The sequence below is a fragment of the Dermochelys coriacea genome, chromosome 2 (genome assembly GCF_009764565.3).
Source record: "Dermochelys coriacea isolate rDerCor1 chromosome 2, rDerCor1.pri.v4, whole genome shotgun sequence".
In the NCBI taxonomy this organism is placed as follows: domain Eukaryota; kingdom Metazoa; phylum Chordata; order Testudines; family Dermochelyidae; genus Dermochelys; species Dermochelys coriacea.
This window is the reverse complement of record NC_050069.1, coordinates 203802535-203826910: the sequence shown is the minus strand read 5'-3', so window position 1 is coordinate 203826910 and position 24376 is coordinate 203802535. Positions and strand designations below refer to the sequence as shown.

The following is a 24376-nucleotide window of genomic DNA, read 5'->3' as shown; positions in this document are numbered from 1 at the left end:
CTTTTTTTTTAAAAATAAAGATTACTTTATCATTACATTAAATGCAGTCTAACCAAAAACTGCAGACTCAAATCATTGACATCTAGCAATGTTTCCTTACAATGCTGCTTTATTATAAAGCTGCTATTCTGAAACTAAATTCTTGAGAATAAGAGGATTCACTTAAAGCTTTTTTTTTTTTTTTTTTTTTTAAAAAACGAAGAAAATCCCTGTCAGTTCTGGCACAACTTAAAAAGTACACTACAACTCCAAGATTCTTGCTACAAAAAAGTATCCAGTCATCATGAATAGAATAGTACATCATATACAATGAATAAAAATGATAGATCATAATTTAGTGTATTGATTGCTACCAAAACACCAAATAGGTCATTCTAATTTGGCCTTAGAATACCCACCCATAGGCATCCTTTAATCACTTAGTCATCTTGTAAAAAGCTTTACATTACAAAGCAAAATTACATGCACATAAAACACCTAATTTACTCATTTCAACTCCATGCCCAAGGCTAAAGTTCCCTGAAACCTCAGTTTGGAATAGCGATGAGCAACAATCAGCATGGCCTGCCCAGAATGACAGCACTATGGAGTAACTATTATCTTTACAGATGCAGGCAGAGAGTTTATTCGGGTTTCATATTTAGATCTCCTTTACACTAGCTACAAGTTTCCAACCTAGACATTATACAAGGTCGCAGTTTCAACGTACAGTTTTGAAACTAATTTCTGAATTAATTCACTGCAATAGTCCCTATTCCTGAAATAAGGGGAAGTCAGAATTATTTCATTTCTTTAACTCCTCATGAATTAGCCCCCTCCCCTTTTCATCTTCCCTCCTCTTCCCGCTCCCCAATAAAACCCCATAATCACATTTGAAACAGGCGCTGCTCTTATCCATTCCATATGGCTGTCACAATCCAGGCCAAGCTTTCACTCTGACCTTTTAAAGAGACAAAGAAGCAAAGTACTATCCAGAAACAGAAACACTGCAGTTTTCTGAGTGAAATTAGCAAAACCGACCCGAAACTCACCACTTCAAAACTTGACAGCATATAAACAACAAAAACAAAAGAAGGTTTCCTTTCCAGCCCGAGCTTTTGAAGAGGAAGAAGTTCAAGACTGATGTTGCCTGGGTCCTTAAAACAAAACAAAACACACCAACCCCCCCCCCAAACAAAACAAAACAAAAACCACCTACACTCCCCTCCCCTCCAAAAGCCAGCAGCCCTGAAGGCTACTTCCCCTGAAATTCTATTATTTTCCTTTTTTTTTTTTTTTGGTTTTGTTTTGTTATTTTCCTCTATGCAGGGGAGGGGCAAAAATAAATGGCGAGAAACAGAGTAGCCATTAGCAAAACCGGCAACGGACAAAAATATTAAATATCTTTTAGGAAAGCAGTTTTCAAGGTTTGGAAAGGGAAGAAGGAAGTTAAGCTCAAAATTGAACAGGTAAGTGTAATGCTAAAAATAAATTTGAAAAACGAAAGTAGTAGATTTAAATGGAGGGGGTGACTTGAGTCTAGCTATTCTTTCAAAAATAATATCAATGCGGACAAGAGCAAGTGGGGGGGGGGTGGAAAGAGAGGAAGCTTTTCTATCCAGGGTGCAGAGCAGGAAGTCTACTTCTAGGCTGTCAACTATTATTCTCCAACAAGCATACAGAAGAACCGTGCGCACACAAAAATCAATCTGCTCCTCTCCCCCCAAACCACTAACAGCCCCCAAACTTTCTGTATGAATTTGTAGTGGGGGTAGGGGGGAGTGTCGAGAAAACAGCAGGAAAAGGCACTAAAATGCCACTTTTAATTTCGCCTTCCCGGTCCGTTAAAAGAAAACGCACAACAAAATAGAGAGAGAGGACCTGTCTCTTCTCATTTACCCGGGGCTGTTGTGAGAGAAAGAGGAGGAGGAGGAAGGACACGCACACACAACAAGACAGCACCACCACCACCAAAAGTAGAGAGATTTCACTCCCACCGAGTCCACCAACGGGTGTGTGTGTGTGATTACTTCAAAATAAAAATGAACAAAAAAGAGTGATTAAAAAAAAAAAAAAACCCAGACAACTCCACGGAGAGTTACTGCAAATGGCAAAGGAAAAATTGGAAAAACAAAGGTTGCAAAGAAAAAAAAAAAATCAAAAAATCCTGGCTTTGATGCTTGTTTCCCCCGGGCCGGCTGGCTGGCTATTTATTTAGGCCGGTTTGGTGGCTGTGGCTGGATGTTACGTGTGTGTGTGTGTGTGTGTGTGTGTCTGTCCCCGGACGAAGCTGCTTCGCTTTGCTTTCCTCCCCCCCCCCGTGTTTCTGTCCCCATTAAATTATTAGTTGACTCATCACTCCTCCTCCTCCTCCTCCTGCTGCTGCCGCCGCCGTCCCCTGCTCAGAGCCTCCTCTCCTCCAGCGCTTTCTGCTGCTGCCGCCGCGGCGGCGGCGGCTTCTTCTTCCTCCTCCTCATTTTAATACCACCACCACCACCGAGGCCAGCCGGCTTTTTGCAGCCCGAGCCTAGGAGGGACGCAGCCTCCCTGCTGCTGCCCGGAGCCCTTCCCCGGCAGCCCCGGACCATCCGACGCGTCCTGGGAGAGAGAGAGAGAGAGAAAGTGGCAGAGGAGGAGGAGGAGGCAGCGGCGGCAGTGAAGGGAGGGAGAGAGGGAGGGCGAGCGGAGGAGGACGACAGCGAGCAGGGGTGGAAATGGGAACTGGAGCGAGAAGCGGGATGTGGGGGGGGAGGGGGGGGGTTTGGAAACCAGAGACCCACGGAGGTGAGTGGGGGAGAGGGTTGGGGAAGGGGGGGAGGGAAGGGGTGCGATTTCCGGCCTAGAGGCGCGCAGGAATTTGTAATCAGCTTGATGAGGGTGAGGCGGCTCTGCATTGATTATACACAATAGCCAGAATAAGAAGGAGCCGCGCGCGGCGCAGGCAGAGCGGAGCGGCCGCGCCTGCGAACCACCTTCTCGACGCCGCAGGAAGGACGCGGAGCTGGGGGGGGGGTTGAACAATATCCAGGCACCCTGCCAAGATGTGCGTAATAATCCAACACCCCCCGCCCCCTCCGCTGCCCTGGTGCCAAGTAGCCAACCCGGGGCGAGGGACGGGAACCCCAGGGAGAGGGGACGGGGTGGTGCCAAGCCGGACAGCCCCAGGGGCCCCCGCCAGCGAAAGCGTGCGGCGGGGCTGGAGCGTTGAGCAGACCGAGGGGCGGTAAAGAGGCAGGGTGGAGAGCTGCAGCCTGGAAAGCAGGTGCATGGTGCCCACAAGGAGCCGGCAGATAACAGACCAGAGACAACACAGAGTCCAGCCTGGGTGACTCCTTAGAGGCGGGCGGACCCTTAGTTCCCTGCTAGCTCGACTGAGAGAGCTTTTGTTCCTAACAAGAGCCATGGAACAAATGGTAAATAATAATAAAGTTACTGGCTCTATAGTTATGAGTGCACTCAAGTTACCAGGAGAGTAAATGGGAATGCTCTGTCTGCGACTTCTAATACTGCTTCACTTTACTCAAGGTTTTCCCAACCCCTGGAAAAATCAACAAGAAATATGCTCCTCCCAGAAGTAGTTGCAGTTGGAAGCATACCACAGAAGAAACAGAACTCACGTACCAAGTCATCTAACAATGCAAATGGAAAGAAAGACTTTTATATTATGCCAGATGAAAGAGATGGACAAGGCACACTTTAAAAGACCACAGTACAGAGACAGGAGGTGGGACTAAACAGAGTACCTATTCAAGTTGTACATGGAACCACAGTCACTTGCATGATAACCTACTGTACAGTTTTACAGCAAGGATGATGGTGATGGATATATGTAACAAAATAAGAAATACACATAATTAAACAACCCCCTATCATAGATATTATAATAAAATCACACTACATTGAAATAATAACCCTGATCAAAAAGCAATGCAATAAGTTGTAGCTATCTACAGTCTATAAAATAGGGTCCAAAGCCCACGCAGTGAAATTCAAAGAATAGCAAACTACTGAAACTGTAAAAGTATTCACAAAATAAATGAGTATATGTAAAGCTAAATAGATAACTTTTTCCCATGATTCATTGGGGGAAAGACTATACTGACTTGATAGACTTGAAAGCAACAAGTTTGCACAAACTATGAGAGAACAGGAAAATTAAACTCATATATTGATAAAGTGCACAAGTTTAGACATACTGTAAATGAAAGAAAAGCTATATTAGAAGCAGAAGAAAAAGTTTAATTGATGCATGAAAATAATGTACCCGAATTGGAGAAACAGTACTTCAGATAACAAATTGGGGGAAAAAATGTATTAAAAAAGGGGCAGAGAAGCTGTAATAACTTTTCTAAGTTTACTTTTTAAAGTAGGCAACAGGGAGCGAATAATTATAACATATAAAATGCAAACTACAATAATATAATTTCTGAACAAAGAAAATACAAATCGATAAATGCTGTGAACGTAAACATATACATTACTATAACAGAAGCAGAGCATCAAAAGTAGGCAAGCTGACATCTACCGAAATAAGTGCAAGCAACATACAGGGCATGAAGGGAAAAGAAAATGATAATAGGGTGAAATGCATAAAATATTTATCATTCAGCAATGCACAAAAATAGATTATAATCACAGAAGCAGAGAAATGCAATGCTTGAAAATGAATGTATTATATAATATTCAAAGATGTGAAAGTGGAATACTTGTGAAACACAGTTGTAAACATTGTATGCGTTTCATAAGGTTATTAAAATTATTACTGAGTGCATACTGGAAAAAAAAGGAAAACAACAAGAATCATGCTTTACAAAGAAAAAAAGAGAAAATGTAGATGACACTTTCTATAATAGATGATCAAGGGATAACTATCTTTAAGGTTGTTTATTTAGAAACTGATCTTTTCCCACCAGATCGTTTGCATTTTATTTAATCATTCAAAGATGAAATCTTTACCCAAAACATTCTAACACTTTAAAAATCTGATTTAAATAGTTGAACCTAAACTTTGTGGAAATAGTGGAGAACGTCTACACTGGATTAGTTCTCACCTTTTCAAAATAGCCTTTGAGGCACTAAAGTTTAGGAGATGAAAAAAGACTGACCACTGGAGTAGACTAAAGAAAAGAGGAAGATGCTGAAAAATGAGAACTTCAAGCGACATCACATGTACCTGTTGCTTGCAGTATGATCAAGAATAAGGAAAGTGCAGCACTTAGGGAAAGAGAGGTGCAGTTTAACAAACAGCTATTAAAAATCCTTGCAACAAGGATTATGGCTATAACACCTTGAAAATTGATCACCAGATAATATTAAGACAAAATTAAAATCTGTGTTTTACATTTGCCTCACTATTACAATACATATGTGAAAAAGAATTTAAAATGCTCAAGTTAAAAAACAAAAAAAAATGATTCATCCTAAAGCACCAAGAGTAAATTAAAAGATTGGAGAGATAAAAATCTGATAATATTTGAGCACAGAGGCCTAAATGATATTGTTATGGACACTTACCAAACTCTGACAAATACTCTGTTGATTATATGATCATGCATATGCGTCTTGGGCTTGAGATAAATGGTTATGAAAAATAACTGCTCTGAAATTGCATATATGTCCATATACCCTATAAAGCCACACCACACTAATAAATTTCATTACTGAATATCACCTACCCCTGTTAATGTACTTATTGCAGGCTCTGAACATTGACTAGTGTAAAACTTTGCTTAGAATGGAAAGCAAAAATTGAGACAGTTATTCCTATATTTGCATATCAGAATAATTAAACTTCTCATCAATAATAGCAAACTCGGTTGAAATTTCATTTGACTGGTTTATGATACTGATATCAGATTTTTGTAGTGAAAGGCAAAAAATGCTAACATTTTGTAAAAGTGTGTAATTGTAGACTGACCATTATGCCAATAGATGCTCAAGTATACCAACTTTTTAATATTATAATGTCCCGGTGGAAGATGTTTTTTTTTATTTATTAAAAGGAAAGAGATGTATAGATAAAGAAACAGAAGCTATGTAAATACCCTGGAATGTATGCAGTCATTAGTTTAAATATCTGATAACTGCACTTTTCAAATTAGTTGTATGTCAAGTGAAGCCAAATACTTATATTAAAGCTGCTTCATTATAGTAATCAGAAATAAATATTTTGAATTAGAATGTGTCTTCTGAAAACTGTGTATGGACACAAAGAAAGTTTGTATCCAGTTTTTGAACTCTGGGATGAGGTGACTCTCACTAGATCAGTCAGTGCCTCTGTCAGTACCTGGGTTACAGAATGAATGCCTTTAGGGTGAAGCATTGCCACAGTGCTAAAGACTCTATTCTGATCTTCTCTTGTTCAGAGTAAGTTTGTATATCTCTGGACATTGTGGGTCAAAACTGTGAAGTTGGTAGGATGGTTGGCGTTTAAAACAAACAGGGAAAGACCTGGAAGCATCACAAAACTGGCACTAGAGACTGCACATTTAGTTTCATCAGATTTTTGTCCAGATCTGGCTGTGGCTGGATTTTCCACATTTGCATTTCTGACAACTATGAGGCTACTAGTGTGACTCAAGTAATGGCTTGTGTTGGAGGTGGTGCAGAGAGGCTGCACTGCAGCAGGCATCTGTAGGGAAATTCTGGCTGGTTCCCAAAGTGTTACATCAGAATGGCAGCTCCTCTGTTTCAAAAGGTGAAGTGTGCACTCTTCCATGCTTGGTCAGTTCTGCTGCTCAGTGTGGGAAGTGAGAATACTAAATCCTGGCTTTCAGGAAGCTAGCAGTGGCTCCCCTCTTGCAGAAGCTTGTACTTAATGCTGCTCAGAGGTAAAGGGAGCATGGGGTGGGAAGGTCTTTGTACTTCCCTTCACACTGCCCCTTGTGCCCCTGTGCAGAGCTGGGCAACAGTCAAATCTATGCGTATTTTATACCTTTAATATGTGCCTATGTCTGGCGGTTTAATGCCGTATGGACTTTCTAGTTACTTCTCCACTGGATGTAACGCTGAATTACATATTAGAAATGATCACTCACTATCTGAAAGTACAGTCCAGACAGCTTACCTAACCTGACTGCCACAAGCACAAATTACGTATCATAGTGTGGTCAATACATATGGCAACATTTTGGAGTTAGAGTTGCAGCATTTGGTGACATCTCTCTCAATGAAGTGAAAAGTGTATACTAAGCTTGCATTTTGATCAAAATCCGTCCCAGTCTGGGCAGTGTGTCTGTCAAAAAGTAAGAGCGCTATGGGTTTCGTTTCACTGAGAAGCATACCACAAAGCGCTGCTGTCCCATCTCATTTTTATGTGTTCTTTCACATGATGGTCTGAAAGTTAAATAAAATGAATATTTAACTACAGTTTGATACAGACTAATGTAATTGCTTATTAATTGAAGTAAATTATCCTTATCATATCTGTCGGAGGTAAAACTACATATGATGCACTCATTAGTTTATGGACTCAGAATCCCCTAGAAAATATCAGGTATCTACATAATGTCCCACAGTGCTGTATTTTACATTTGGATGTCTCAGTTAGCTTACAGTGTAGAAAATCACATACAGGCAGACATCTCCCTATCGACTACATATCTAAGGAGGCTCGTGTTTATTCCTGCAAATGTTTTCTGCAATATATTTCATTGAAGAGATGTTCTTTTGATAAAATGGATAAGATTATGCAAATGCAGTTTAGGGCTAAAACAAGCTCTTTTTAGTCATACCATCACATCCCTTTCCAAATATGCATTAGATAGGTATGTTTCTGTTTTGATTGTGATAATTGTATGATTGGGGAAAACACATACTTTAGTTGATGTGACCTGGCTGGTCATTTAGGTTTACCTCTATCTGCCACAAGTCACATCGAGGCAAATTACTGGGAGAAAATTATGGCACAAGTACAACAAAAATATTACATTTTGGTATTATTAAGAGTGGGGATTGAATGGCTAAAGAGATTGATAATGATAATATAGTGTCTTTCACCTTTAGGTTGCCAATGCAAATCCAAGTTGGTTGCAATGTTAATGGACAGGTGTCCACATCACAACAATTAGTATTAATGGGCAGTCTTAAGCAGAGAAATCTTGGACTGAATGGGGACATGGAAACTACACACCTTAAAAGTGGTCCCACAAGGAGATGAGGCTCTTTGTTGGAGCAATGTGGGAAAGCTTACCCTGCTGCTGCCCAATCTATACCCGTTGTGTAGACAAATAGAGTTAATTCCCTAAGTCAGTATAGCTACTTTCACAAACACTAATATATATATGAATGTTTTTATGGCACTGGGTTTGCAAAGGGTGAACCACATTTTAAAAGACAGCCCCATAGATTATCTCTTCTCTCATTCATGATTGCACAGACCACCTTCCCACCAATTCACACTCATAACTTCCCTGTGGCAACTATAGTAATTGCTTACATGGAAATTTGTAATAAGAAATTATTTAATATATTCTTTTAATGCAATTTAGAAGCTGGAAGCAAAGAGAAAAGCCAACATCATATGATCTGCCAGATCTTCTACCTCACAAACAAGTGTTCCACAGATCACCAGTAGCCCTCAGGTCACAGTTTGAAAGGCTCTGGTTTAAGGTAGCATTTTCAAAATACATCTGTGGGAAAAATACTTAACATTGAGGGATGCTCTCTGTTAAAATTCTGATTTTCCCAGACACTAGATAATTAGTAGGCAAGGGATGGGGGTGGAGGGTTGGAATTGCAAACAATTATGTCAAAGGACTTGGCTAATAAGCAGTGTTATTTTAGGGACATGTTCAAACCGCACCTGTATTCATTTTTGGAGCTTGTTGGGATGCTGAAAACATTGTACTGAATATTATAGAAGAGCTTAATATTACAGATGTAAACGACTAACGCCAAACAAAAAAATTAAGATCTTTTTATTTACTGAAGTCAGAGTTAAACTGATATTTCCAAACTATTTTGCAACACAGTCAAGTGTTGTTTTTTCAGACAAACTACTAAATTTCTTTCTTGATCTTAAGTAAACATTGAGCTAATAAAGAAAGAGGCTTCCAAGCAACACAGAAGTTTAATCCAACACTTTTGAGTAGGAATGAGATTTTCACACAGTCCAAGCAAAACTGCATATTACAATGCAAAACAGCCCCTGCCACTGCAGTTATCACTACACAAGGACCATTCAAGTACTATTAGCAAGACTTTTGATGCTTGCTCTGATGAGTTCCAACAGCAGAAATTTGGTATGCAATAGCCTGCTTCATCAACAGGACAAAACAATAATTCTTTTTCCAGCTCTTACAGTACTAATAATTCACTTCCTCAAAAATCTACTGATAATTCTTGTGGGCTGGAAACAGGGAAGAGTTTAGGTTTAAGAAAATGGTTAGAACTGATTGATGACTTGAACTATGTCAAACTTTCATTATGAAACCCAAAACCACAAGCAATGTCCTGGTTTCAAATTTCATTAACTCACAACTCTGCCCAGGTTCTGCCACACTTTTTCTAAGGTTCAAAAAACTTAAGTGAAACAGTGTACCTAATTTTGACCCAAATGTGGACACGGTCAATATTGGATTGGATCTAAAAACCTGGCAAAAATATGTGGTTTTGGAGCAAACAAAGTGAAACTTGGGGGGTTGTGCTGAATTTGCTTTGAATTTTGGAGTTTGCTCCAATCCAGAGCTCAGAAGATCCCACAAAAACAAAATTTGAAGAAAAAAGTTCACAGAAAATGAAATAGTTTTGCAAAGCTCCATTGGCAAACAATGACCACACACCATATCTAGCAATATGGATGCGCTAAAATAAAGGGTATTCTAGCATATCCAGTGCCACTATAATACATTTCATTTGTAGAAACACACAGGAACATGATACAAAAGCAATCAAGCAACTTAACACTAAAGCAAAAAAACCTCAAAATGTTTCTTTCTATCCCTGTTAACTTCCAGAACACACTGGAATATTTGACTTAGTTGAATAAAAACCCGAAAGAATAACTATAATAATGGAATCAGAATACTAGGTCAATAATCAAAGAAACAAGGTTTTAGAATACTTTTAATGTTTTACCTCACCAATTTAGTGCTTCCTAGTTCCTGGTAACAATTATAGCATAGCCTTTGTTGAGTAATTAATTCAGGTAATGAATACCTTACCTGAACAGAAATTCATCTGAGTGAGTAATTAGAGATCGGATCCCACCAAAAAATGGGTAATTTTTAGGATCCTAGGTTAGAAGTCAGGTAGTAGATGGGACAGTTTATATGTACTTAAGGCCTCAGCACAAGAAAAGATATGAATAAAACATATCCCCCTAAGTGTAGTACAATACAATACAATACAATACAGTAATATAATATTTTTGGGGAAATGAGTTTATATTTTAGTTGATATCTTTACAGTTCTTTGAAGAATTATGTGGGGTAAGCTGCTGTGTGTGCATGAACTTTTGCCATCAAGCATCATTGTTATAAAATGAATATTCATTTTATTATTTATTTATTTTCAGTGTCAATGTTCAAGTCCTTCTATAGTACACAGTGATATATAGCATTTGTTTTCTGTTCAGTTTTTTAAAATCTTCATGATTTTTCCCACTTATAAAGATAATTAGCACCTTCATTAGAAGTTGTGAAATATGTTACTCAAGAAAGATACAGAAGGTACTTTTTGTATTATCTTCCAGTTCATTATAATTTTGTAAGTATATAGATGTGGAATTTCCTTGTGCCATACCTGAGAGATGTGCAGTTTCAAATGTGGGTGGGACCAGGTAAGGAAAGACGCTTTTTCATTTGGACATAACCTTTCAAACAATATAAGATTGGTGTAAATTACTGCAATCACAGAGAAATAACTTCAGTACCAAGTTACCCCTGTTTTACATAGCTATTTATTAGGATATGGGAGGAATACGACTTCTGTGTCACCCAGTACATTGCACAAGTGTAGAATATAGAATATTTGTTTCTGAAATACAGATCTTCATATACAAGCACACACCAATGTACTACCATCAGTAAATTGTGCTTTAAAACAATCGTCACTCAACACCAAAATTTAAGTTTCCTTTTATATCATTTTTTGTTAAAAATAGCTTTTAGGGGAAAAGCACACCATATTTTTCCATTCTTTCAATTGCTACCATTTTGTTGCCATTGTCAGAGAGCAGTAAAGGGTTATGTCTTTTCTGTTTTATTTAGGTGTGTGTAAATCTTTCCATGCACAAGAGGAATGTTACCTCCAGTCCACATTAGACTTTTGAAAATAAGGAATAAAAAGAATCTGCTGTACTATCAAATGAGTGAAAGAAATGTAACACCTCTGAAGTGTATGCCTATTTAATCATAACAATATGCGTGTATATATGTATATGTATATATAAATACACAAACACAGCCAGATTCTGTCCTGTTGAACCAATGCCACCTTACTGAAGGCCATGGGTATAGCTGAAGGCAGAATTTGGCTCATTCAATTTAACATATCATGTTGCCACACAATTTTAAGATTAAAATGACATTGTGTAATTTATTACTATTTAAAATGCTAGTTTCATGAGAGGATAATTTAACCCCAGAGTCAGTGCAGAAACCCCTGCAGTCAAACAAATTAAGAACAATAAGTTAAGAACAGGAAAAAATGAGTTTATGCTAAGAAAAAATACAAAGATGCATGAAAAGCAGTATGCTATGTTAGATGTTTAACTATACATAAGAGACAGTTGTCACAAAAACAAACAAAAAAAAATCATGAAGTCAACAGAAACTTTAACTCACCAGTTTCCATCTGTTAAATCTGAATCTATGCATAATTGATTATCCATGACTGGTAAGTTCTTCTTTTCCTAGCCTAGCATTCCATTAAAGTAAATAGTTTTTGAAAAACAGTAAGGACAGAATAAAGATTTTTTTAAATGAAAAATTACGTATCAGTTAATAATATAGCTGACCTGTGTTTGAGAATTTTAATCATGTGAATATTAAATATTAATAACCTAATATGTTATTGTTACAGTATGGTTAAAAGCTTCTCCATGCTTAAGGAAAGAGGAAAAAGTAGGAATATGTAATGGGGGGGGGCAGAGGGGGAAGAGAAGATACAGAAAGATGAGAAGCAGAGACATAAGAAAAATGTGTCAACAATAAACAAGAGGAAATGAGAAAGAAGGAAAAGATGAAGGTGGAAACTAATCTCTGTGTGTCATTATGACTGCCAGAGTACTGGCAAAGCAGCAGCATCCTTTTATTTCAATTTTAATCATTTCTGAATTTTAATACCCTGTTCCTTTTGTAATTCTCCTGGCATTCCCCATATGCATCCATCCCAGCCAAAACACCAGTGTAAATTAAATGGCACACAACCACACTACTCATGTAGCTTTCCCAAAAGAACCAATCGGGTGACCAAAAGCAGAAAAGGTACGTCTACCTTGTGTCCCTGTGGATGGCTAGCCAATTAATTGACTTAATGTTCCCCACTTTCTTTAATTTTGAAAAGAAGTGCAGTGGTTAAGTAACCTAGTAATACAGAATCATTGAATAAATAAATAAATAAAGCAAGCCAGTAGTAATACAATAATCAGTGACCATCAGGGCCTGGAAAAATGAGTTTGCTCTCACTGGCACTAAGGAGCATCACATGATTATTTAATTACAGCTCTAATTTTTGTCTCGTGGATGGCAACATATCAACAATTAATAGGGCAAATAGAGGAGACTGCATTTTTAAAGAGACAGAACCTATAAAATACTGCTTGGAAATTCAATATGTCAAACAGTAAAATGCTGCTTGAGGAATGTCTGTGTGTCACACAAATAGCTGTTTAACTATGTAACAAATATATTAAAAATATCAACTCTGCTAGTATAACTTTATTAGGTTGTATCTGAAAGCATTTTTCAGAATAGTCACAAATAATAAGCCTGTTTCTCACAGGATAAATCACCCAAATATAGCATTTAATAGAATCACAAGTCCAATAAATGAAAATATTGTTATAAAATGAACACATCCTTTATTTTAAAAAAGTACTACAGTATTCTGCAGTAATTATAGTCAGGATTACAGTCTTCTGTAAGCCAAATTGACTTTGTCATTGACAGAATGACTTCAATAGGAGAATTTCTTACATAGAGTACTGAATTAGGTTCAATAGCAATACTGCCGGGGCTGGGTCTATTCATGAAAAATGCTGTACCGTTGGTCTTGTTTTAATCATAAAAAACATATCTGTTATCACTTTTGCTCTCAGTTACACATGTGCAGTTCCCATTATGCCTGATCCTGTAAGTAATCTCAGTGCAAAACAACCACTGGCAACTATGCTGAGTGCTGCGTATGGAACACTTACATTATTGGGATCACAGTAATCAGTGTAACCTGGACACACACTAGAGGGGGAAAACTGGCACTAGGTAAATATATTATTTTCCTTACGATAGTCATTTTCTGGCAGTCCAAATCACTGGTCACAAATATTTATTATATAGAACGTATTTCAGACAATAATAGTATTTAAGAGCTCATGCTGGAAAAGAAGATTCTAAATGTCATGTCATATACGTTAAAAAAACAAAAAACCACCCACCATACTAGAATTAGATTATTTTTTATACACTGGCTACTCAATATGCAATGAAAATATATACATATTTTTAAGTTCTAAAAAAATGCCTGTAAGGATATTTGATTTGAATGGGCTAAGATATATATGAATTGTTTCCATGTACAAGACTGGGAAAGAAAATAATAATTTTGGTAAAAATGATTTTTAAGTATTACTTAAATAAAAAAGTTTCATAAAAAGAAATGAAATGACCTATTCCTACAGAAAAATTTGTGAAGTTGAGTTGTTGAAGTCTTGAAAATTCTGGATTGAAGATCTGAATCTATAATCTTAAAAAGAAGGTTGGCAAGCAAGAGCCTGCATTTAAGAGTATCTATCATTCACTTTATGTGATATGTAATATACAGATAACATGTCTCAAAGACTGTAATTTAATTAAATGTCTAGTGCACTAGTAATGCCAATAAGCATACAGTATTTATATTGCAATGAATCCTTAAACTAAAACTGTCATTTTAAAACTTTTAAGATAATTTTTAATTGTTCTTGGAACCTTTTATACCAATCAAGAAAAACCCACCTATGAACAAAAACATTCATAGTTAAAATAAACTTTCTACTATTATTCCCCATATGAAAATCTATTGGTTTAAATTTTAATTATAAACCTTTTAAACTCAAGTTGAAATTTCACTTGTTTTTGTTTGCTGTTGCTATTTGCTGCATATGTGTGTGTGTGTGTGTGTATAGATACATACACTAGTACTGCACGTAATACTATATAGATATATAGAATTTGAAATATTGAAATGTATTCTGTTCAAAACTTATTTTTCATTGTAAGTGGTTTCATTTATCTGGCCATCAAGAACAGACAAATTCAACATACACTAGTTACTGATGGGCATATGAAAGATACTCTAAATTGCAAATAAAATCTTTCAGTTTGGGTCCCAGAACAACATTACTGCTTTGCACTTATATAGTCTAATGTTTTTCATCCAAATATATCAGACTGCTATGCAAACAGAAACAAAGTAACTAAGTAAGCCTTACAACACCTGTCGGACAGGTAGGGAAAATAAGGCAGATACGCAGTAAGAACCTTATTTGGAAAAATGCTGAGCACCTGCAGTTTCCAGTGATTTCAGCTGAAGTTGTGAGCACTCAGTTCACGTGAAAATCAGGCCCTAATAGTGGCATTTTCAAAAGCACCTAAGTACCTAACTCCCATTGTCTAGGCACTGTAAGTGATTTGTCCAAGGACACGCTTTGAGTCAGTAGCAGAGATGTGAACAGAACCCAGGAATCTTGACATCCATTCTGCTACTCTGTCTACCAGGAAAGGATTAAGGGGTATTCCTTAAAATATGGTCCCCATAATCAGATATGTCCCCACTGCTGCAGTGACACAATACACAAGTGATTATTGATAGTCAGCTACTTGTTGCCAAAGCAAGCGCCTGAGTGAAGTAGATGTACTCTGGGTTTAAAGGCCCTCCCTGAGTGCCTCAGGTCATGTCAAAATATGAGCAAAGGGGAAAGTCCATCTCAGCTGGTGTATGGTACATACTGCTGTCTGTCTGAGAGGAACAATTTTTGTGGTTTATGTCCACATAATCTTAATCCACCTATGCATTTAATGAAAGAATCATTGACACAGATGAAGAGGGCTTATTTCATGAACCAGTGTTATCAAAGCAGAGTTGCTACAAAACAACTGAAAGGGTATAAATAGGCCAATATAAAAAAGAAATGTTACACTATCATATCTCACCCTGAATATTTATATGTAGACAGATAATCTGTATCAGAATAACTGATCTCAGAAAAAGTATTTTTAAAACAAACAGTAAAAGGTACAGTTGCCATACATTCTATAATACTAAACAATGTGTGTTAATATTTTGTTCACACCGTATACATTAGACCTGATAGTGATCTCTTACCAGTTATATACAAATGTAGCACCATTGCTTTCAACAGAGTTACTCCTGATTTTCATCAACATGAGTGAGAGGAGAATTAAGTCCAGCAAGTTTAAAGAGAGATATTTACTATTCAGAAAAGCACTTAAGAATGAGAGGTATGTTATCATACTAGACTAATTTTAAGGGGAATCACTTGTATAACTTATCTGATTGATATGCTATATATGGCCATAACCTATCCTTAAATCTTTGTTCAGAACTTCATCTAATGTTACGGAGATCTGTACACCCTGATGGAGGGCTTGTACAACCATTAAAAAGTCAACATTTGCCAACCGTAAACGGGTATTACTTTTATCCGATATGAAAGGACAGTAACTGTTGGTAAACACCTACTTTTTAAAAATGACTTGCATCCTTTTTGTTGTAACAGTTACAAAATGTGGTACAATGTTGGTGAGAATTAGAGTTATTAGTACCATACATATGGAAGAGGACGTATACCTTAAATTTACTACATTTAATATTAAATTAATAACTTATTTTGAACAAAGGGGACCTCAGTGGCAAAGATTAGATGCAGAACATCCCGATAGTTAATTTAATGGTATTCTCTTCAAAGTGTAAGCTGTTTTTACTAATGTTATTTACAGGTTAGCAGTCAAGTAATGAAACAAAGATTAAAAATAAGATAATGGGATTCTCTGAGGTAGGAAACAAACTTTTTAAGAAGTTGCAAAATTTAAGAAGAAGTACTACAAGCTCTTATTTTACAATGAAACTGGAATATAGGTTGTTTTGATTTTTTTAAATAACGTACAGCAACTTTGTAACAACTAAAGTTTAAAAATGCATTAGATTGCATAGTGAAAGAGCTGCACAACATTTTTCATCATACACACATCTGTGTTTTCAGTTATTAATAAAATGCTTCTGCCCTTATTTGCAGTTGCCTGAATATACAATCTAAGTGGCTCGATAGGCATATATTCTTAAGGAATGATGTTTTCACTGTTTGAAACACAACCCAAGAACGCTAGACAAAACTGAATACTGTGTCTTTAAAACGGGCTTCTGCATGCCACAGAAAGCAATATGAAATCATCTTTCTTTAAAGTTCTTTGTGGTGTGGAATGATAACAAAACTTTTCTTTTTCAAACAAGGAAGAGTCAGCTGCTATGGATAACATCGCAGGTAGATATTAAAATGGAGACAGAACCATTATTTAGTGGCAACAGGAATATAAATACATGCACTAACCTATAAACTGGTATTTACTTCTGGAAAGTAAGTAATATTTTCCCTCTGATTGCTGTGCTGTCAGTTTAATGCAGCGTAAATAAACAGTAGGTGCATGATAGCTTTAAGTAGAAAGTGTTCACTCCACAAGAGGAGCTGATTACTAAAGCCTGATGCCCATAATGGCAAAAACAGAACTTCCATTTAACCAGAAAAATATGTTCTCTCATACTAAATGATTAGTAGTGTTCCCATTAAATCAGGTTTCAGAGTAGCAGCCGTCTTAGTCTGTATCCGCAAAAAGAAAAGGAGTACTTGTGGCACCTTAGAGACTAATAAATTTATTTGAGCATAAGCTTTCGTGAGCTACAGCTCACTTTTTGTCAAAATACTATGAAAAATGCTATGCAAACAACTTTACCAAAAACATTCATTTTAGGAGCCCTAAATTGGAATAATTAAAAAAGTAAAAAACGCTTTCCTGTAATTTTATCATCCCGCTCTAAATGACAACTTCATATCATCATCATCCTAGTATAACAAAAAAAATTAAAATGATATATGGAACTGTCTATACTTTCAGTTTTTTTTCTCCTTGTATTCCCTGACTGAAAAAATCAAAGTTTCCTCTTTGGAAAAGCAATGATTTCTAAGGAGATTGTATATACACTCTACACCCATTAACATAAATTAAAGAGAACTAAAATGTTCCACTTATGTTTATAACTTTTCTAAAAGGAAAGTTTGTGGGTTTACTAGATACTTAATAAATATATCTAGAGAAAGTAATGGCACGTATGCATAAAAGGGTTATAAAACTCTGCAGTAGTATCTATGCTAAAATAGAATACTCCCTAGAAACATGACTGAAATATATATATTTTTTTTTAAAAATCACATTTCTCCCATTTTTAATAGAGAGATTTAAGTAGTCCGGAATATTGTGTTATCTTGAATAACAATTTCTCTGTAGTCTAGATGCAAAATGTTAATATTTTTATCAATCTGTTAAACAGATTACTAAATGTTATTAATTTGTCTCCCTCCCCCAATACAACTAGAAAACATAACAAGGATTTCAAATTAATTTTATGGTATTCAGTTAAAAAAAATCTGGCAAACAGCTGTATTTCAACAAATGTATTCCTTGACTGTAATAAAATTTTCCTCTAATTTAAATCAAATTAGATTTTTTTTAAAAAGAATGCAGAACTTTAATTGAAGACTGCAAAAATTGAAGTCATATGCATTTAATCCCTTCTCCAACCAAAAACATTAATGTAATGTAAGTTGTAGTTATCCATGACTTGACTACATGAAAGAGAGACAGTTCTGTGATTTGAAAGGGCACACCTGCCTACATCCCTTTGGGATTTTATATTAGAGAATTACTATTGGGAACTTTGAAGACAGTACACTGTATTTAGTTTAGTACTATTTGTAACCAAAGGATCTCTATAATAAGGGACAGGTGTTTATCAGCTGACCTTATGGGCCTACATTGCAAACCATAACCTGTTAAAATAAAAATGATTACTACAAGCTTTGGCTAAATTGGGAGATTCTCTCTTTCTTCCTATTCTGCATATCAACATGTACCATTAATGAATCACAGGCTGATTTTACCTGCTTTATATTTCTTTCTCAGAAATAAGCAGTATCTAAGTAAATTTGTTAGTCTCTAAGGTGCCACAAGTACTCCTTTTCTTATCCTTAGGTAAGTCTTGTTGAAAGAACAGGAGAAGAGAAGGAGGAACTCTTTTGGTAGTTACTTTGCTATTTAATGATTCAAGAACAAAGAACTAACTTTTAAAAAAATGCATGAACAAAAAGCATTCCACTTAAATATTTTTGTCCCAGTAAACTCATTTTGCATACAAAGAACTATTATTTATTACACATTTGCACTTGTAGGGAAAAGGAGGAATGCACTGATTCCAGAAAAAAAAAAAAAAAAAACTATACAGGCTTTTTGGAGACTTCCCTCTATGTTCTTGTTTTTCTTAGATTACTGTTTTTTCCAGGGGAAAGATGAATTCCTGGGAGTCAGTTGTTTCTTTTTCATTAGCTGTTTGTACTGAAGAGTGGGTACAACTGTAGACAATGATTTTATTTTTGTTATAGAGCTTTATAATGTATGTGGGCTATCCATTTACATGTATATATACAAACATGTATGCATACATATGCTGTCTTTTTATGTTCACTTTTTACTACACATGATTACATATTTTTGTGTATAAAATATTATTTCCACTTGATAAGTGAGATATTAATAAAATCTGAAACAGGAAATGAGTGTATATATAAAGTGTATAAATAATATACACACTGCAAGTGTTTATGATACAAATTATAGATACTGTACTGTATTCAAGCCTTTACACAGTACACAGTTTCAACTTTCTTTTTTAAATAATGCACCAGAGTTAATGTCTTTACATCTGATGACTGCTTTAAACACTTGGAGATAGGGAACTATCCAATTCTTGTATTAACTAACGTTGCAATTTTACACTATTTGTAACCTTTTCTAACAATGTGAGAAAAACAGAGTAAATATATTAAATTTGTTTCACAACAGATGCTTAGGTTGTTAATATTTAAGATGCTTATTCATGCTATTCCTGTCTGCACATTTGTCAAAAATGTAAGCTTGAATGCTAATGTTTGCCAGCAGACTGGATCAGACAGATATATACCAAATGATATACCAATGTACTATACCAAGATGATATAAAGTAGAAATAAAGGACTACTGCTAAATCATATCCCCAATTAACATCTGTTACTAGATCATATGCCTTAACCTTAAGAGTTCTTGAATCTGAAATTATGAATTATTTTCATAGGAAAATAACACTAGGTTTGACTGTATAAAACTGATTGTTGGTGTTTGTTGGTGATTTTTTTGACCCATTTTGGGTAAAAAACTGGTGTAAAATATTTTAGCAAAGTTTTCAATGCTCTAAGGGTTTCTCCCTCAGTAACACAAGCACTTTAAATTTCTGGGACTGGCAGAGCAAAACTTGGAAACTTGCAGGTGTCTGTCCGTAGTTCTTCTCACTGGAACTAATAAAAGATTTCGACAAAATTATGATTTTCTGTTTATCTTTTTAAAAAAAAAAAAAACATCCCAGGCATACGTTTGTATTTGAATTATTTTCCTTTGAACTAAATGCCCCTCGTACATCTTGGAAAATGACGTTTGAAAGGCGGCTCGGGGGGTCTTTTAAACAGTGGCTCTATCTTGGTGGGACGCTTTGGTTAATGTACTTATAACTATCAACGTATGAGGATTTTCCAAGTGCACGTTTGGATCGCTGCTTGGAAATAAATATTGTGCGTTGCCTTTTGGATCCTTCGCTGCTGCTTCAAGGACCCAGCCAGTTCAAAAGTGGAAAACGCCAGGGGAGGGACCTCCCGCGGAGAGGAGATAGCGTACCTGTGCTTACAGTGCCTCCTCACCCCTAAGGTCACAGGCACGCCAGCTGCCACGGGGCGTGCTGCGAGAAACGTTTCCCTCTCCGAGATCACTGCCAAAGTTGATCTCCTTCGCGTTTCTCTTCCCCCCACCCCATGCAGCCTCGCAAGACGAGCCTCAGCAACTTTGCGTTTCGGGTTAAACACGTCGGCCAAGTACCCCCCCCCCCCCCCTCCTCCCCTCCAGCCCAAACACGTTTAACAAACGCATCTTGTCCAGCGCTCCCAATCCAGGCAACCTGTCGCCAAGGCGGCTGGCCGGTGTTACACCGGCACCCTCCCGTGCTGAGCACGCCGGGGAGGGGGAGAAGTTTCCCAAACTTTCCGGGAACTTGCCTTTTTCAAGTGGCTGCCGCAGGGGCCAGCGGCTCCGGCTCTGCCCCTCGGCAGGGGTTCAGCAGCAGCAGCAGCCGGAGCCCAGGCGGGACAACCCCCCCCCGGGTCCATGGCAGGCAGCCCTGCCAAGGCGGCAGGTGCGTGGAGCGCCGGCGCTGCTCGGCGCGCTCCTGGCCTCCCCTTTTCCAACCCCACGCTGTGATTATTGATACAAGAACCGGGGCGCGCTAGAGACTGCGGGGGGGGGGGGGAGGAAAAAGAGACCGACTCACTCACGAGAGCGCAGCGGGCGACACCTTCAGCTTCCCAGGCGGCGGCGGCGGCGGCGAAGTTAATCGCGCTGAAGTTCAAGTTGTCTGTTCACCCATCGGGAGCGGGCGCCTGGAGGAAGGAGACGCGGAGGAGGCGGAGGGGGGGGGGGGAAGCAGGCTGCGCAGGAGGAGCCCGGGCGGACGGCAGGGCAGCAAGGTACCAACGCGGGGCCAGCGTGTGCCCGGCTCCCTCTCTGTGGCGGAGCCCTTGGGCGGGGAAGGACGCCGGGCGCCGGCTTCAGCGGGCGAGCCTCGGCCGGGGGTGGCTCGGCTGCACCCGTGCGCCGTGTCTCGCCGCCTCTCTCCCCCTGGCGGACGCTGCTGCGCGCCTGTGCCGGAGCCGAGCCGCCGCCGCCGCCGCGGCAGCTGCTGCTTTCCCCGGGTGCGCGGCGGCAGCAGCAGCAGCAGCAGCAGCAGAGCGGGGCTGGGGAGGGGGGAGGCTGAGCGCCGGCGTAGAGCGGGAGCCGCCGCCGCCGCCGCCGCGGGAGCCGGGTGTGCGTCTGGCGCTCGCTCTCCCCCCCCCCCTTCTGCTTGCCCTTGTTTTTGGGGCTGTTGGTGAGAGTGGTTTGTGTGCGCGCGTGTCTCGTGTCACCCCCCCCCCCCCGGCTCGCGGTGGAGGAGGAAGTCAGGTGAGAGACACACAATCCCCTCCCAGCCCTGGTGCGATGGGTAGGAGCTAATCACTGTTGTTGTTGGGCTGCTGCTGCTGGTGGTGGTTTTTAATGCTATTATCTTTCCTCCCCTCCCCTCCCGGAGAGCAGCGCCCCTCGCAGGAGCACCGGGCTGATAACCCCCCCCCCTCCCCCGCACGCAACTCTTGAACCTCCCCCGCTCTTTCCTCCCTCCCACCTCCACTTTCTCCCTCCCTCCGGCTCGTTTCTTTCAATATTTATACCCCACATGCTTGGCTGTCAGCTGCTGCCCGCTTCAAGCGAGTGAAAGGATGAGCGAGCAGGCCAGTTTCCGAAAGGGATCTAACAAAGGTGATCAATATTTTAAGGGTCAGATCGTCGAGCGGGGCCGGAGAAGAGTTAAAGGCACAGGGCTCCCTCTCTCTTTCCAGATGGGCCGCTGAGACCTTGGGGTGGGGAGAGAACAAGCTGGCGCAGATGAAGTTAATGCAAAGAGTGTGCATGGGGAAGTGGCTCTGAGATCTGTATTGAGCATGACAGCAGGCAGCCCGTATTTGCTTTAGATAAGGGGGCGCAGGGATGTGTTGGATTTTTTTGTTTGGTTTTTTGCAAGCATTCCACTTGTCAGGCTCATGCCGTGAACTGCACGCTGTCAGTTTGCAACTAGCCGTGTTGGAGTTACTCAGTGTGTGTTTTTTTAGACGCTGCCCTTAATTGTGTGGTCCTTTCATACGATGTTTTATGTCGCACAAAGTGCCTTTAAATCATTATATTTCTGATTTTTCTTCATTAGTGTTACTGCCGCTTGGAGAGACTTTTTAGATCTCCAATCCTTCCTTAGCTGATGCAGAGTTTGAAAGTAAAGTTCCTGGAAAGTGAATCTGGCAATGAATTCATTTTTTCCTGAAAGCTCAGATTGTTTCTTTTCCTCTAGGAGCTTGTGAAGAGAGAACACTGGGGATTCTGAATGCCAATCCAGTCACAATCTGTATTTTCAGTCTGTGGCAGATTTGATCTCTCAGCTCCTGGAACAAATAAACAAAACTCCTCTAGACAACTTTATATGTTTTTGTAATAAGAGCTCTTGACATTGTTAAGCTGATACACCTTTCTTTAATAAGCCAGTGCTATACTATTGTATTTATTGGCATAAAACTGCCACTTTGTAACACCATTTTTGAATAATCATTAATCCACAGGGAATCCATGAAGCCCAAAGGTTACATTATAGTAATAATATAATAATTAATAACACTGATCTTGCCAGCAGAGAGAACTCTTTTAGGTAGTTACTACCAGACACTCACATTCATACAAGACATAGCGGGGCAAATTCATCCCTGGCATAACTTCATTTGACTTCAGTGGAGTTGCAACTGGGATGAATTTGCCCTACTATCTCAACCTTGAAGTAATGTCCTTCCCTTTCCCAAGAGTATCAAATGCTGAAGTCTCTGACCAGTTCTGGCCTTCCCATCTGAGAATAATATCTAGTTTTGTTAGAAAAATTCAAACTTCTCCACCTGTGACTATGCTACCCGAACAGTTTTTGACCTGTTAACAATTTCTTGGAGTGGCAGTTGATTTTCTGATCTTTAGGAATTACAGGGAAATCTAATGAGCATCAAAGCAAAGAGCACTTCACACATGCCCATTCAAACACTTCTTGGAGCTGCCTACTGGATGAGCTCCTCATATTCAGTGTGTGGCACATTTCCTTTTGTCAAATAAATATCCTCTTTGCATACATCAACCACTTTTGACTCAGTGGTCAGTGGTTATTAATAATAATACAGTATTTCACTTCTTCAAAGTAATGATAAATAATTAATCCTCGACTCCCCAGTGAAGTATTTCAGTAAGTGATATTATCCCCAATTTACAGGTAGGAAAATTAAAAAGAAAAATAAAGATTAAGCGATTTGCCTGAGGCCACAAATTGAATCAGATGTAGAGACAGGAGTTAGTGGTTCCTAATCCTGTATTTAGACAACACTGCCTCCTAAAGACCCAAAAATGCCTCATGGAAAACATTGCTCTAAGAGAGAATTCTAGAATTATATGTATATAATCTTTTTTGTTGTTTTAGAAATAGAGGTATTTGCATAAAAACAAAAGGATTTTATTCCACACATGATAATTACCTAGCTTTTCAATAAATATCGTGATATCTGATTTTTTGCAACAGGCCCCAAATTCCGTAACAAGATAATTATCTGTGGAAACAAGAAAATGCTTGACGACAAAACTACAGAAATGGGGCTATAAAGGGAACAGAATTGCTGCCAAAGCCTCCACTTTGGTGAACATGGATCTCGAAGTTCAGTTTGGTCATGTGTGGATGTGAAAAGGGCTTGCAGATTAGTACTTCAGAAGCTCATAGTCAGTGGTTAACAAACAGGCTGCCCTTTGTGTGAGACTGTATATTTTTGAGGGGGGTTATTCAACATGGGTTCAAAATACAGAAAAGGTTCCCTAGTGATCCTGTTACCCAAAAAGAGAGAACCTAAATGGGAAAAACAAAACCCGAAGTACATTTGATTTAGTTCTGAAAGAAAGGGTTGAAATGCAATGAAAGATTACTCCATGTTGGATTATTTTCAACAATATAATGGCTGTTGATTGCAGTACAATATTATGACTAGCATGATGTTGCTAACCTGTAGGCCATAAGAGGCATGTACTGACTTTAACTATACAATAGGTTAGTGCTCTTTCAATATTTTCAACATCAAATGATTAGGATGTTTCAGAACACTGAAAAACATACAAGTTACCACTATAACGTACTTGAATGTTATGCTTTGTAACATTATGCAGTGAGTTTCACAGAGCTTTCATTCACGTCAATGAAACAAGAACATATCACATGCTTTTTGGCTGTGCCG

General features: G+C 38.6%; 1 protein-coding gene and 1 long non-coding RNA gene across 37 annotated transcripts in view; one reads left to right on the top strand and one right to left on the bottom strand.

Annotated features, from left to right (window-relative positions):
- Window positions 1-21550, bottom strand: part of SATB1 (SATB homeobox 1) — a 109549-nt gene extending 87999 nt beyond the window's left edge. For 11 of the 35 annotated variants that reach the window (XM_043509060.1, XM_043509056.1, XM_043509057.1 and 8 more), the window contains exon 1: window positions 1032-2971. The gene's annotated coding sequence lies outside the window, so the exon portion shown is untranslated. Of the gene's footprint in view, window positions 1-870; window positions 3074-10722; window positions 10793-20817 lie in introns of those variants that run through there. The other 24 variants (XM_043509049.1, XM_043509065.1, XM_043509071.1 and 21 more) reach the window with 12 other exon arrangements.
- Window positions 2905-6153, top strand: LOC119850996. 2 transcript variants are annotated; one of them, XR_006279331.1, is made up of 2 exons: window positions 2905-3022; window positions 3505-6153. It is a non-coding gene; the product is annotated as an uncharacterized LOC119850996 (long non-coding RNA). The 2 variants fall into 2 exon arrangements; XR_005291096.2 differs by lacking the exon at window positions 2905-3022 and adding an exon at window positions 3053-3392.
- Window positions 21551-24376: the final 2826 nt, after the last annotated feature.